Source organism: Mirounga angustirostris, unplaced genomic scaffold, assembly GCF_029215605.1.
Source record: "Mirounga angustirostris isolate CCGP_5_RB_7025 unplaced genomic scaffold, mMirAng1.0.hap1 SCAF_10, whole genome shotgun sequence".
NCBI lineage: Eukaryota > Metazoa > Chordata > Mammalia > Carnivora > Phocidae > Mirounga > Mirounga angustirostris.
Genome location: NW_026991718.1, coordinates 114,684,235 through 114,696,872, shown reverse-complemented (window position 1 = coordinate 114,696,872; position 12,638 = coordinate 114,684,235). Strand labels below are relative to the sequence as shown.

Below are 12,638 nucleotides of genomic sequence, written 5' to 3'. Positions count from 1 at the left end.
CCTGAAGCCTACTTATAAATAAACAAACAAACAAATAAATAAATGGTTTTTTTTTAAGTGAAAAAAATGAACATTTACAATAAAGTTACAGTATTCAAAACAGTTTGGTACTGGCATGAGGCTGAACATACCAATGGAATAGAATTGAGAGTCTAGAAATAAACCTATATATCTATGATGAGTTGATTTTTGACAAGAGTGCCAAGATTCAATGGAGAAAGAATAGTCTTTTCAACAGACAGTGCTGGTACAATTGAATATCCACATAAAAAAGAATGAAGTTTGACCTTTACCCCACATCACATACAACTAGTAACTCACAATGGATCAAAGACCTAAATATAAGAGCTAAAACTATACAAGTCTTAGAAAGAAACATAGGAGCAAATCCTCATGACTTGGATTTGGCATTGGTTCTTAGATATGACACCAAAAGCACAAGCAACAAAAAATAGATAAATTGAAATGCATGAAAACTAAAAACTTTGAGCATTAAAGGATACATCAAGAGGGTAAAAAGACAACCCCCAAAATGAGAGAAATATTTGCAAACATATATCTAATAAGGGTCTAGTACCCAGAATATATAAAGCACGCTTCAGTTCAACAACCTAATTAAAAGTTGGGCAAAGAACTTGACTACACATTTTTCTAAAGAAGATATTCAAATGATCAATAAGTCCATGATAAGATGCTCAATATCATAAGTCACCAGGGAAATTCAGATCAAAACTACAATAAAATAAATGCCACTTCACACTCACTAGGTTGGTTATATTTTTAAAATAATTTTTAAAAGGAAATAAATGTTGGTGAGGATATGGAGAAATTGGAACCTACATATATTGCTAGTGGGAATGTAAAGGTGCAGCTGCTGTGGATAACAGTTGGGCATTTAAAAATTAGAATTATCATATGACCCAGCAATTCCACTCCCAGATATATACCCCAAAGAATTGAAAACAACTGTTCAAACAAAAACTTGTACATCAATGTTCCTAGCAGCACTATTCACAAAAGGCAAAAGGTGAAAACAACCCAAATGTCCATCAATAGATGAATGGATAAGCAAAATGTGGTATATTCATACAATGGAATATTATTCGGCAATAAAAAGGAATGAAGTACTGATACATGCTACAACAGGAGTGAACCCTGAAAACATTATGCTAAGTGAAAGAAGCCAGACACAAAAGGTCACATATTGTATGATTCCATTTATGTGAAATATCCAGAACACGTGAATTTATAGAAACAGAAGGCAAATTAGTGGTTGTTTAGGGATAGAGGAATGGGGGATTGGGAGAAAGGCAATATTTAAAGGGTACAGATTTTCTTTTTGAAGTGAAAAATTGTGGTGATGGTTGCACCTGTGATTGTACTAAAAAGCATTGGATTGTGTGCTTTAAATGAGTGAATTGTATGGTATGTGCATTCTCTCTCAATAAAGCAGTTTTTAAAAGATAGGATTTGGCAATATCCACTAGAGCTGAACACATGCAAATTCTATGACCCAGCAATCCTGGTCCATATATATATGGATATATATATATATATCCAGCAGAAAATTGTACAGATGTTCATCCAAAGACGTGCAAGAATATTCATTGTAGCACTTTAAAAAATTGACCTGAGGGGTGCCTGGGTGGCTCAGTCCGTTAAGCATCTGCCTTCAGCTCAGGTCATGATCCCAGCATCCTGGGATCGAGCCCCGCATCGGGCTCCATGCTCAGCAGGGAGCCTGCTTCTCCCTCTCCCTCTGCTTGCCTGTCTGCCTACTTGTGATCTCTCTCTGTCAAATAAATAAATAAAATCTTTAAAAAATAAAAAAATAAATAGAAAATTGACCTGAAGTGGAAATTCACCATCAGTAGAATGGATAAATTGTGATATATTCAATTAATAAAATGTTATGCAGCAATGAAAAGGACAAACTACAACTATATATTAACAATATAGATGAATCTCAAAAACATAAAATTAAGCGAAAGAACCCAGACTCAAAAGAGTACACTCTCTATGGTTCCATTTATATAAAGTTTAACATCTGGCATGCCTAATCTATGGAGTTAGAAGTCAGGATACTGTTTACCCTCAGGGGCATGAGTAACAACTGGAAAGGGAGCACTAAGGGGCATTTGTGAAGCTGGCAATGTTCTATTTCTCAATTTAGGTGTTGTGTAGGTAAGTGTTGTACACTTTCTGAAAATTCATCAGGAATTACATTTAGGACTTGTGTATCTTTATGTCTTTATATTATACTCTGATAAAAAGTTTTAAAATTTCAGAATATTTTTGAAAACAGGTTTTCAGGTTTTTTTTAAAGATCTTATTTATTTGACAGAGAGCATGAGCTGGGAGGAGGGGTAGAGGGAGAGGGAGAAACAGGCTCCTGCTTAGCAAGGAGCCCGATGCAGGGCTCAATCCCAGGATCCTGGGATCATGACCTGAACTGAAGGCAGTCGCTTAACCGACTGAGCCACCCAGGCGCCCGAAAACAGGTGTTTTTTTTTTAAAGATTCTATCTATCCATCCAAGAGAGAGAGCAGGAGAGGGGAGAGGGTCAGAGGGAGAAGCAGACTCCCCGCCGAGCAGGGAGCCCGATGCGGGACTCGATCCCGGGACTCCAGGATCATGACCCGAGCCGAAGGCAGTCGCCCAACCAACTGAGCCACCCAGGCGCCCCGAAAACAGGTTTTTAAGTCCTAAAAATATTTCTCCTTTTTTTTTTTTTTGGTCATTTCTTTTCAATTCTGTAGTTATCACCCTATTTCTATTTTTCAATCTTTTTTTCCTAGTAGCGAGCCATTGCTTGCCCACACCAAACTTTATGCAAAGTAGAAGTGACTGACTCCTTTTCAAGGCACCTTTATTTCCTGTTGTCAGAAATTGAGCTGATTTTGTAATAACGAGGCACTTTACTGCCATCTACTGGTAAATTGTCACAATAAAGTTATTATTTTTTAAGATTTTATTTTATTTTTATTTTTTATTTTTTTAAAAGATTTTATTTATTTATTTGACAGAGACACAGCGAGAGAGGGAACACAAGCAGGGGAAGTGGGAGAGGGGGAAGCAGGCCTCCTGCCAAGCAGGGAGCCCGACTCGGAGCTCTATCCCAGAACCCTGGGATCATGACCTGAGCTGAAGGCAGACCCTTAACGACTGAGCCATCCAGGCGCCCCAAGTTTTTTTTTTTTTAATTGTGGTAAAATATATAATTAATTTCACCATTTTAACTATTTTTAAGTGTACAGACCTGTGGCATTAGGTACATTCATTGTGGTGCAACCATCACCACCATCCATCTCCAGAACTCTTTCATCTTCCCCAACTGAAATTCTGTACCCATTAAACAATAACTCTCCATTTCTCCTTCCTGCTAGCCCATGGCATTTCTACTTTCTATTCTATTCTTTCAATTCCACAGTATTCTACTTTCTGACTCTATGAATTTGACTATCTAGAAACCTCCTATAAGAGGAATCATATATTTTTCCTTTTGTGACTGGTTTATTTCACCTAGCAAAAGTCTTCAAGGTTCATCCATGTTGTAGCATGTGTCAAAATTCCCTTCCTTTTTAAGGCTGAATGATATTCCATTGTATGTTGTGAATACCACATTTTGTTTATCACTCATCTGATAGACATTTGGGTTGCTTTTACCTTTTGGCTCTGGTGAATAATGCTGCTATGAACATGAGTGTACAACAACTGCTCAGGTCCCTGCTTCTACTTTTTGGGGGGTAAAAATCCAGAAGTGGAATTGCGGCATCAATGGTAATTCTATGTTTAACTTTTGAGGAACCTCCAAATTGTTTTCCACAGCTGCTGCATCATTTACACTCACACCAGCAATGCATAAGTGTTCCAATTTCTCCATATCCTCACCAACACTTGAAATTTTCTGGTGTGTGTGTTTGTGTGTGTTTTCTTTTATAATGGCCATCCTAATGGGTGTAAAATGGTCTCATTGTGGTTTTGATTTGCCTTACCCTAATGACTAGTGATATGGAACGTCTTTTCACATGCTTATGGGCCATTTGTATGTCTTCTTTGGAGAAATGTCTATTCAAGTCCTTGGCCCATTTTTAAATAGGATTTTTGTTGATGTTGTTGAGTTTCTAGAATCTTTCAGAGCTTTCTTACCCCTAGAAATTTTTGTGAGACTTGGAGGTTTGTGGATGATGTCATCTCAGTCTCTGGGCTGGCTTCTGGCGGGAACTTTGTCTAACTAGTTTCTCATTCAGTCTTTCAGATTAATTCATTAATCAAGTAACTAATTTTATCATTATCCAAAGAGTCATTCTGTGGCTATGTCAGATTTATAGGCTAACATGAAAGAATATATGTGTATATGCTTATATGAAATTCAAGAATTGTCAAACTTGATCTAAGGTGCTAGAAGTCAAAATAGTGGTGCCTCTGGGAGAGCAAGTATTGACTGGGAGGGGACATATAGGAGGAGATAAAAGGGAACTTTCTGGGTTAATAGTTCTATAACTTGATCAGGGTGGTGGCAACACAAGAACACTGGTAAAAATTTATTATGCATATACTTAAGATGTTTGCATTTTGCTGTATGCAAATTATACCTCACTTTTTAAAAATTGAAAGAAAAAGCTTAACCCCCCCCCCCCAGGACCTCGTAAGTCCTTTTGGTGTTAATTTCCTAGGCTCAAGGACCTGAGATGCATCCTTGTGGCCCTCTTTATTTTTCTTTGCCCTCTTGGGCCCATCACTTAGCAGTGTCCAGGATTCACAAACATAACAAATATTTATTGAGCACCTCCTCTGTGTCAGGCACAGTGCTATATGCTGAGGAACCCGTGGTAAACAAGATGGATAATGTCTCCCTCCTTTTGGAGTCCACAGTCTAGTGGTGAAGACAAGGAATAAATAACCTACTATGTCCTACTGAGGACAAGTAAGAGAACCTGTCTGGGGAATGGTCAGGGAAGGAATCCTTGAGGTAGTGATGTCTGAGCTGGGATCTGAAGGCTGATGAGTTATCTAAGTAGGGAGAGCATTTCAGGCAGCAGGATCAGCATGTTCAAGGGTGCTGAGAAGGGAGGAAGTACAATGTGTGAAGAAGATCATTGTAATTACAGCCCAGAAAGAGAAGAAGAGGGCCCTAAGTTAAATCTGGAGAGGTAGCAAGGGCAACGGCAAGACATCTATTTGAACTTTATCTTAAGAGCAATATGGACCATCAAACATTTTTAAATAGGGGAGAGACCTGATAAAATTTCTGACTTAGAAACATTACTCTGACAGCAGGGTGGAGAAAAGATTGAAGGGGAGCCAGGGAGGATGTGAAAAGGCCTTGGATCACTACTGCACCAGTCCAAGCACACCATGTATGCTCAATGGAATGAAAGGACTCCAGACTCCTTTTCTCAGATGAGACTAGTATGCCTGACCAGTCTCATCTTCTATCTTCTGTAATGCTCATGACAAACTCTTTAACTCCCATTTAACAGATGAGGAAGCTGAGGTTCAGAGGCAAAGAAAGTCACATAGCTATCAAGAGTGAAAGCCAGTTCTGAATCCAGGCCTGTATGACAGACATTAATTCCAGTGCTGGGGAGGCGTCCCTACATTTGGGGAGAGGGGAGGAGCCACATTCCCTTGCACCTACTGAGCTTGCTAGGATGATGGTGAGGGGACAAAGTAGAGAGGGACGTATAGGCAAATAATAATAAAGGCTACAGGTTATCTTTATCACCGTTAACGTTATTAGACACTATGTGTTAGGCACTGTGCCAAGTGCTTTCCATGTCTTCCCTCATTTCCTCTCTGCAAGCACCATTATCCCCATATTTCAGATATGTACACTGAGGCTTGGAGAGCTGACTTGCCCAAGGACACCCGGTCAGAGGGCTTCTATAGGGCTGTGCCACTAATGATACCACAGCTCCAGGAGACAGACGCTCTCCCAAACCCGTCCCTAAACTCTGCACCCAAAAGAGCGGGCGCGCGCTCCGCCTCGCGCTATCGGGGACGTTTGGCCACGTGATCAGGGCCCGCCCCCGCCCGCCCCGCCCCCGCCCGCGCTCCCACCCTCTCTCCCTCCCTCCCCCTCCCTCCCCGGCCCGGTCCGGCCCATCCCCCTCCCCGCCGGCTCCCAGAGGCCCTGCCGGGTCGGGCTGCGGGCGGCCGGGCGCCGACGGCCGGACTGACGGACGCACGCGAGGGCGGACTGACGGACACACGGAGGGCGGCGGGTACGCACGGCCCGGGCCGCTGCTCCGAGGCCCGCCCGGGAGGGCAGGGGCCGCGCTCAGGTGAGGTGACGGCGACGCGGGCCCGTAAGGGGTGGGCCAGCCGGGCGTCTGGGGTCCCGGCCCCGCTGGCTCCTAGGGAAGGAGGCGCCGCCTGGGCCCGGCGCGGGAAAATGGCGCCGGCCGGCTGTGGAACACGGCTCCTGTGCGGGCCCGGCCCGGAGCCGCCCCGCCCGCCGCGCTCGTGTCCCCGTCGCCATGTTGGGGAGCGGGCCCTGGGCCTGCGGGCGGGGGTGCTGGAGGGAGCGGGGGCCGGCCGGGGTTGGGGAGGGTGCGAGACGCGGGGTCTGGGGCGCTGAGGGAGTGCAGGGCCGGCCGGGGTCTGCACAGGGTGGCGCTCCAGGCCCGAGGAACTGGCGGGAGCCGACCGTGGGGTTTTGGGCGGGGGTCGAGAAGGGACACTGAGTCCAAACGGAACTGGGGTCAGGGTCCGTGCGGCTGGAGGCCGGGACTGGAGTTTGGTTAGGCTATTCGTGTTCAGGACCCAGAGGGCGTGGGGTCCGAGCTCAGGCTGTCAAGAGCCGGGACAGTTCTTTGTGGAGGGCGGGGGTGGGGGGAGGCTGTTCATTAGAAATATTAGAAATGGGGGCCCTTTGGATGCAGGCGCGAGTATCAGATTGGGGCAGTTCTCGGAGTCGCGGGGCCGAATTGCAAAGCCTTGTAACTCCCGAGAGACTGAGGACATATGTTCCCCTAGCATATTCTACTCCCTATTGGGAAGAGCAACAGAAAATAGGAAGACTTTGATGAGCAAGAGGGAAAAAGGGGACTGAGGTTTGGGTGCAGGAGCTGGCCAGCAAATGGGGTACATGGAGTGGAACTGGTTGGCAAGAAGAAAGAGCCTCCATCAACTTAGGGAGTTTGTGTGTGTCTTTAAAAGGAGGGACCGGGCTGTTTGTGGGCGGTGACCCAAGGTGTCTTCCCAGGAAGGGGACAGCCCACTGTTTTAAGAGCAGGGTCACCTGGGGAGGTCATCAGAAAGGCGTTTTTGAAGCCAGTAAGAATGGTGAAGATGAATGAATTGTAAAAACTACAAGGATCTTAGAGATCATGTAACAATTTCAGATCATATAGTGATTTTAGCTGAGACATAGAAAGGTAAAGATGACTCCTCGGGATCTTACAAGTTCCTGGCCGAGGACGTCCTCTGCTTCCTCATTCAACACGCTGCCTTAGAGGAATTTGTTCGCTGTGGGAAGAGTGTTAAGGTGAGCTTGGCAGCATATATCAAAGAACTGTTAATCTGTTTTGTTTTGGTAATTAGTTTGACAGTAGAAAAACTGAAGGGGGGATACAAAAAAAGTACAGGTGATCAGCTATTTGATAATTTCCAGCCCACATCCATTTGTGCAAAGAAGTTATCTTCAGGACCCTTTTGACATCTAACTTTCTGGAGTTTTAAGAGATGCTTCTTCTGTTCTGGGTGTCTACTATACAGCAGAGGGACACAGAAAGCCGAAAAATATAACAGTGAACAATGGCACACACCCAGGATCTCTATCATGATCAAACTTCAATTAAAGTTTGATCAAGGGGCGCCTGGGTGGCTCGGTCGGTTGGGCGTCTGCCTTCGGCTCGGGTCATGATCTCGGGTCCTGGGATCGAGCCCCGCATCGGACTCCCTGCTTGGTGGGGAGTCTGCTTCTCCCTCTCCCTCTGCCTGCCCCTCTCCCTCTGCCTGCCACTCACCCTGCTCACTCACTCTCTGCTCACTCTCTCTCTCTGTCAAATAAAAAAAAAAAAAATCTTAAAAAAAAAAGTTTGATCAAGATAGAGAAGAGTTCAAAGTTCATATGGGTTATGGAAGAAATCTGAGGGAAACTATGCAAATCAGTCATGAAATAGTAGTTCCAGGACTCCCATAAAATCAACAAGGACTTTCAACGAAAAGGTTATGAAGATGTCCATAGCAAGTAAGATTTTCAATATATATTCAATGTGTATATACCATACATATATGCAGCATCAAGATTCATTTGTTCTGGCTCTTTCTAATGCAAGAAGGCCTGACTTTGTGCATTGGGACCCTCTGGCATCTAGTGAAGCTGCTCAGAATAATAGTAACCCCTCTTAGAATAATATTTTCAGTTGAGTAAAAAAAAAAATACTGTTTTATAGAGAAAACCATTATATTAAAATACCAAAATACAACAAATTATAAAATAGTAATATAGATATAATTTATCAGTACATTAAGAAATCAGATCTAGTGTTGGGTCTGATAATTACAATTTTAAACACATGATGAATATAAATAATACTTTAAGATATCAGCACAGATCTGTACCTCTGAAACAAATAATGCAATATATGTTAAGAAAAAGAAAAGAAGAAGAAGAAGGTAGCAGGAGGGGAAGAATGAAGCGGGGGAAATCGGAGGGGTAGATGAACCATGAGAGACGATGGACTCTGAAAAACAAACAGGGTTCTAGAGGGGAGGGGGGTGGGAGGATGGGTTAGCCTGGTGGTGGGTATTGAGGAGGGCACATTCTGCATGGAGCACTGGGTGTTATGCACAAACAATGAATTATGGAACACTACACCTAAAACTAATGATGTAATGTATGGGGATTAACATAAGAATTAAAAAAAATAAATAAGATATCAGCAAAAACTGTAATGAACATAATACTTTAAGATATCAGCAATACCTGTAATATGATGTAAAGATATCTGTGATAACTGTGACAGAGTCACAGATACCTCTGATACTAGAGTGGTTCGTTGCCTATAATTCATATTTGAAGAAAATGGTAACTTTCAGTTAGAAGTTAGTGAAAATAAAGAAGTAGTTTTGGTTTTTTTCCTATCCAGGTTCACAGACCCCTCTGAATTCTGTCTGTGGATTCCCATCTATGAACCCCAGGTTAAGAAACCCTGCTCCTACCACCAAGCATGTCTTCCATGCAGCAGACATTTACTGTGCACTAAGATATGTCAAGCATTATGCCAGGCTCTGAGGATTCAAAGGTCTTTAAGGCAGGGTCTTTTCACTTTAGATATTCAGTCTCATGAGAGAAATGAACAGAAAAACAATGATAGTTCAGGATGAATACCAAAGCGGTATCAAAGGTTATAAAATCAGAGGTGGGCGTGACTCAGCTCTAGGAGTCAGGGAAGGTTTTGTGAAGGGGTGATAACTTGAGATGTGTCCTGAAAGGTGGAGGAGTTTGCCAGATGGAGAGTTGGAGAAAAGAGCTTTCCGGGTAAAAGCATGCACTTTCAGGAAATACAGTTGAATGTGGTGGGAGCATAATATGTGTGTGGAAAAAGTGGTCAGAGATGAGATGGAACTGTTGTTTGGAACCTGGCTGTAAAGGACTTCGCTAAGGAGTTTGGACTGAATCTTTAGCTGATAGGGAGGCATTCATGGTTTCCAAGGAGGAAGTGTGTATGATTTGGTTTAATTTTTAGGAAATAAATGGATGTTCTTTGAATGGGGGTGGACTGGAGAGCAGAGCCTAATCATGACAGAGGCTGTGAGCTTTGAACAAAGTTAGAATTTTCAGGTATTGATAATTGACATTGCACGTGGTAAGAGAAAAGGAATATTTCAGATTTTTGGTTTGGGATGGTGGCTGTCAAAGAGGTTATAAAAAGGGTGAAAGGAAAATGAAGCAATAATTGTCACAAATTAGGAAGAAGGTTTTTGGGGTAGAGTAATAGACTTTGGAAACCATTGTGAAGCTGTCAAGTGTGGTGTATTTTTCACTTAAGGAAGTCAGTGGTCAGTGTCAGCAGACATAAAAGCAGGGAAAGGGATGCCTGGTTGGCTTAGTTGATTAAGCATCTGCCTTCCGCTCAAGTCATGATCTCAGGGTCCTGGGATCATACCCCATGTCGGGCTCCCTGCTCAGTGGGGAGTATGCTTCTCCCTCTCCCCCTGCTTGTGCTCTCTCGCTCGCTCGCTCACTCTCTCTCTCTCAAATAAATAAATTCTTTAAAAAAAAAAAAACCTGCCAATTTAAAAAAAATAAAAAAATGAAAAGCAGGGAATGTACGAAAATCACAACTTCTATGTCAGAGGTCAGCAAACTATGGGCCGTGTCAGATTTGGCCCACCACCTATTCAGGTACAGTTTTATTGCAACACGGGCACATTTACGTATTGTCTTTAGCTGATTTCACACTACCTATGGCAGAGTTGAGTAGTTTTACAGAGAAGATACATAGTTCACTATATATTTACTGTCTGGCCGTTTACTAAAGATGCTTGCCAATCTGATCAGTGTCTGAGGATTGGATGTTCAACTTCTGGTTTGCCATCTAGTTTCTATAAAATGGAGAATAACCAACTTGGATTTGTCCTCCTGGCTGGGTCCCCCATGCTCTGTGTATCTGCGGTATGACATAGAGCTCTGAATATTTTATATTGGTCAGCAACGCCTAGGTCTGTTCTGGGGTCTGCTGTGTGGCAGCTGTGGTAGTGACAGGTTTTCACAGCTTAGACCATGCTGGGGCTTATTTTGCCATTTTTCTATTGGGTTGTCTTTTTCAAAAGATTTCCTTATATTTTCTGATTAGTAATCCTTTGTTGGTTATGTGTATTATAATTTCCCAGGTTGTTGTTAATCTTTTTTCTTTTTTTTTTAAAGATTTTATTTAATTATTTATTGGAGAGCGAGCGAGAGACAAACAGCATGAGAGAGGAGAGGGTCAGAGGGAGAAGCAGGCTCCCCGCTGAGCCGGGAGCCCAATGTGGGACTCGATCCCAGGACCCTGGGATCATGACCTGAGCCGAAGGCAGTCGCTTAACCAACTGAGCCACCCAGGCGCCCTGTTGTTAATCTTTTAAATCTTTTTTTCTCTTGTTAAAAGAACTTGTGAATTTTAACAAAGTCAAATCAATCTTTTCCTCCCCCAAGATTTTGCAATTATTCTTTATATTATCTTCTTGAATCTCCACTGTTTTGTCTTTGATGTTTAGATCTCTAATCTATCTGGAGTTGACTCTTAATGTGTGATGTGAGATAGGGTCCAGTTTCATTTTTTTCGTAAGTATAACCAATTATCCCAGCACCATTTATTGAATGGCACTTTGTTTTCAAATTGTGTGCTCTTTTGGTGGAGTCTGACCAAGGTCCTAATTCTAGCTCTACTGCTTGCTAATTGTGTGACCTTGGACAAGTTGTGTAACCTCTTTGTGCCTCAGTTTCCTCAGCTTTTATTTCGTGTATGTATGATTGAATATATGTATTATGTATGTATGTATGTAGCTAGATAGCCAGCTAGCCCAGTGTGGGACTTGAACTCACCACTGCAAGATCAAGAGTCATACGCTCTACCTACTGAGCCAGCGAGATGTCCCAAGTTTCCTTAGTTTTTAAAATAAGGATGGGGCGCCTGGGTGGCTCAGTCGTTAAGCGTCTGCCTTCGGCTCAGGTCATGATCCCAGGGTCCTGGGATCGAGTCCCGCATCGGGCTCTCTGCTCAGCAGGAAGCCTGCTTCTCCCTCTCCCACTCCCCCTGCTTGTGTTCCTGCTCTCACTATCTCTCTCTCAAATAAATAAATTAAAAAAAAAAAAAATCTTTAAAGAGTCGTACGCTCTACCTACTGAGCCAGCGAGATGTCCCAAGTTTCCTTAGTTTTTAAAATAAGGATGGGGCACCTGGGTGGCTCAGTTGGTTAAGCGTCTGCCTTCGGCTCAGGTCATGATCCCGGGGTCCTGGGATCGAGCCCCGCATCGAGCCCCGCATCGGGCTCTCTGCTCCGCGGGAAGCCTGCTTCTCCCTCCCCCAGTCCCCCTGCTGGTGTTCCCTCTCTCGCTGTGTCTCTCTCTGTCAAATACATAAATAAAATCCTTGGGGAAAAAAAAGAAGGATAATAGTATTTATCTCAGAGGCTGTGAGGATTAAGTGATTTAATTCATGTAACGTGTGGAACAGTGTGGCACCTAGGAAATGCTCAATAATGTTAGCTTATATTTAGCACTATTGTTCATTTCTGATTTCCAGCACCTGGCACAGGGTAGGAGCTCAATGTACTCAATACAATTGTCTGTTTAATTTGGTTTTCAGGTCAAAACAGAATGGTTGAGAGGTAGGCTGAGTGTTATAGGAGATGCTTCCATTTGCTGCAGTTTTAGCTGCTGCCTCAGACTTTCCACTGGGATGGAACTCCTCTCACCCCATCACTTCTTTTGCAGAGAACTTTTGTAACAGAGGATGCAAACCAGCAGTCTGTGGTTGGATTTGACCTGCAGACATGTTTTGTTTGGCTCAAATGTACACAGATTTTTTACTTACCTTGAAAAATTTGGAAGATCTATCAACACCAAACTCAATATTCTCTCATAGCAACAGAGTAAAAGCTAAAGCTTTTAGGTATGATGGGTGTTTGTTTCCTAATGCTCT

At 43.1% G+C, this 12,638-nt stretch overlaps 1 protein-coding gene across 11 annotated transcripts in view; it reads left to right on the top strand.

The window, feature by feature from the left end:
• Positions 1 to 6,082: 6,082 nt before the first annotated feature.
• NCOA6 (nuclear receptor coactivator 6) overlaps positions 6,083 to 12,638 on the top strand; it is a 105,415-nt gene continuing 98,859 nt past the window's right edge. For 10 of the 11 annotated variants that reach the window (XM_045885645.3, XM_064573056.1, XM_064573055.1 and 7 more), the window contains exon 1: positions 6,083 to 6,287. The gene's annotated coding sequence lies outside the window, so the exon portion shown is untranslated. The remainder of the gene's footprint in view (positions 6,288 to 12,638) is intronic. The other variant, XM_045885648.3, reaches the window with a different exon arrangement.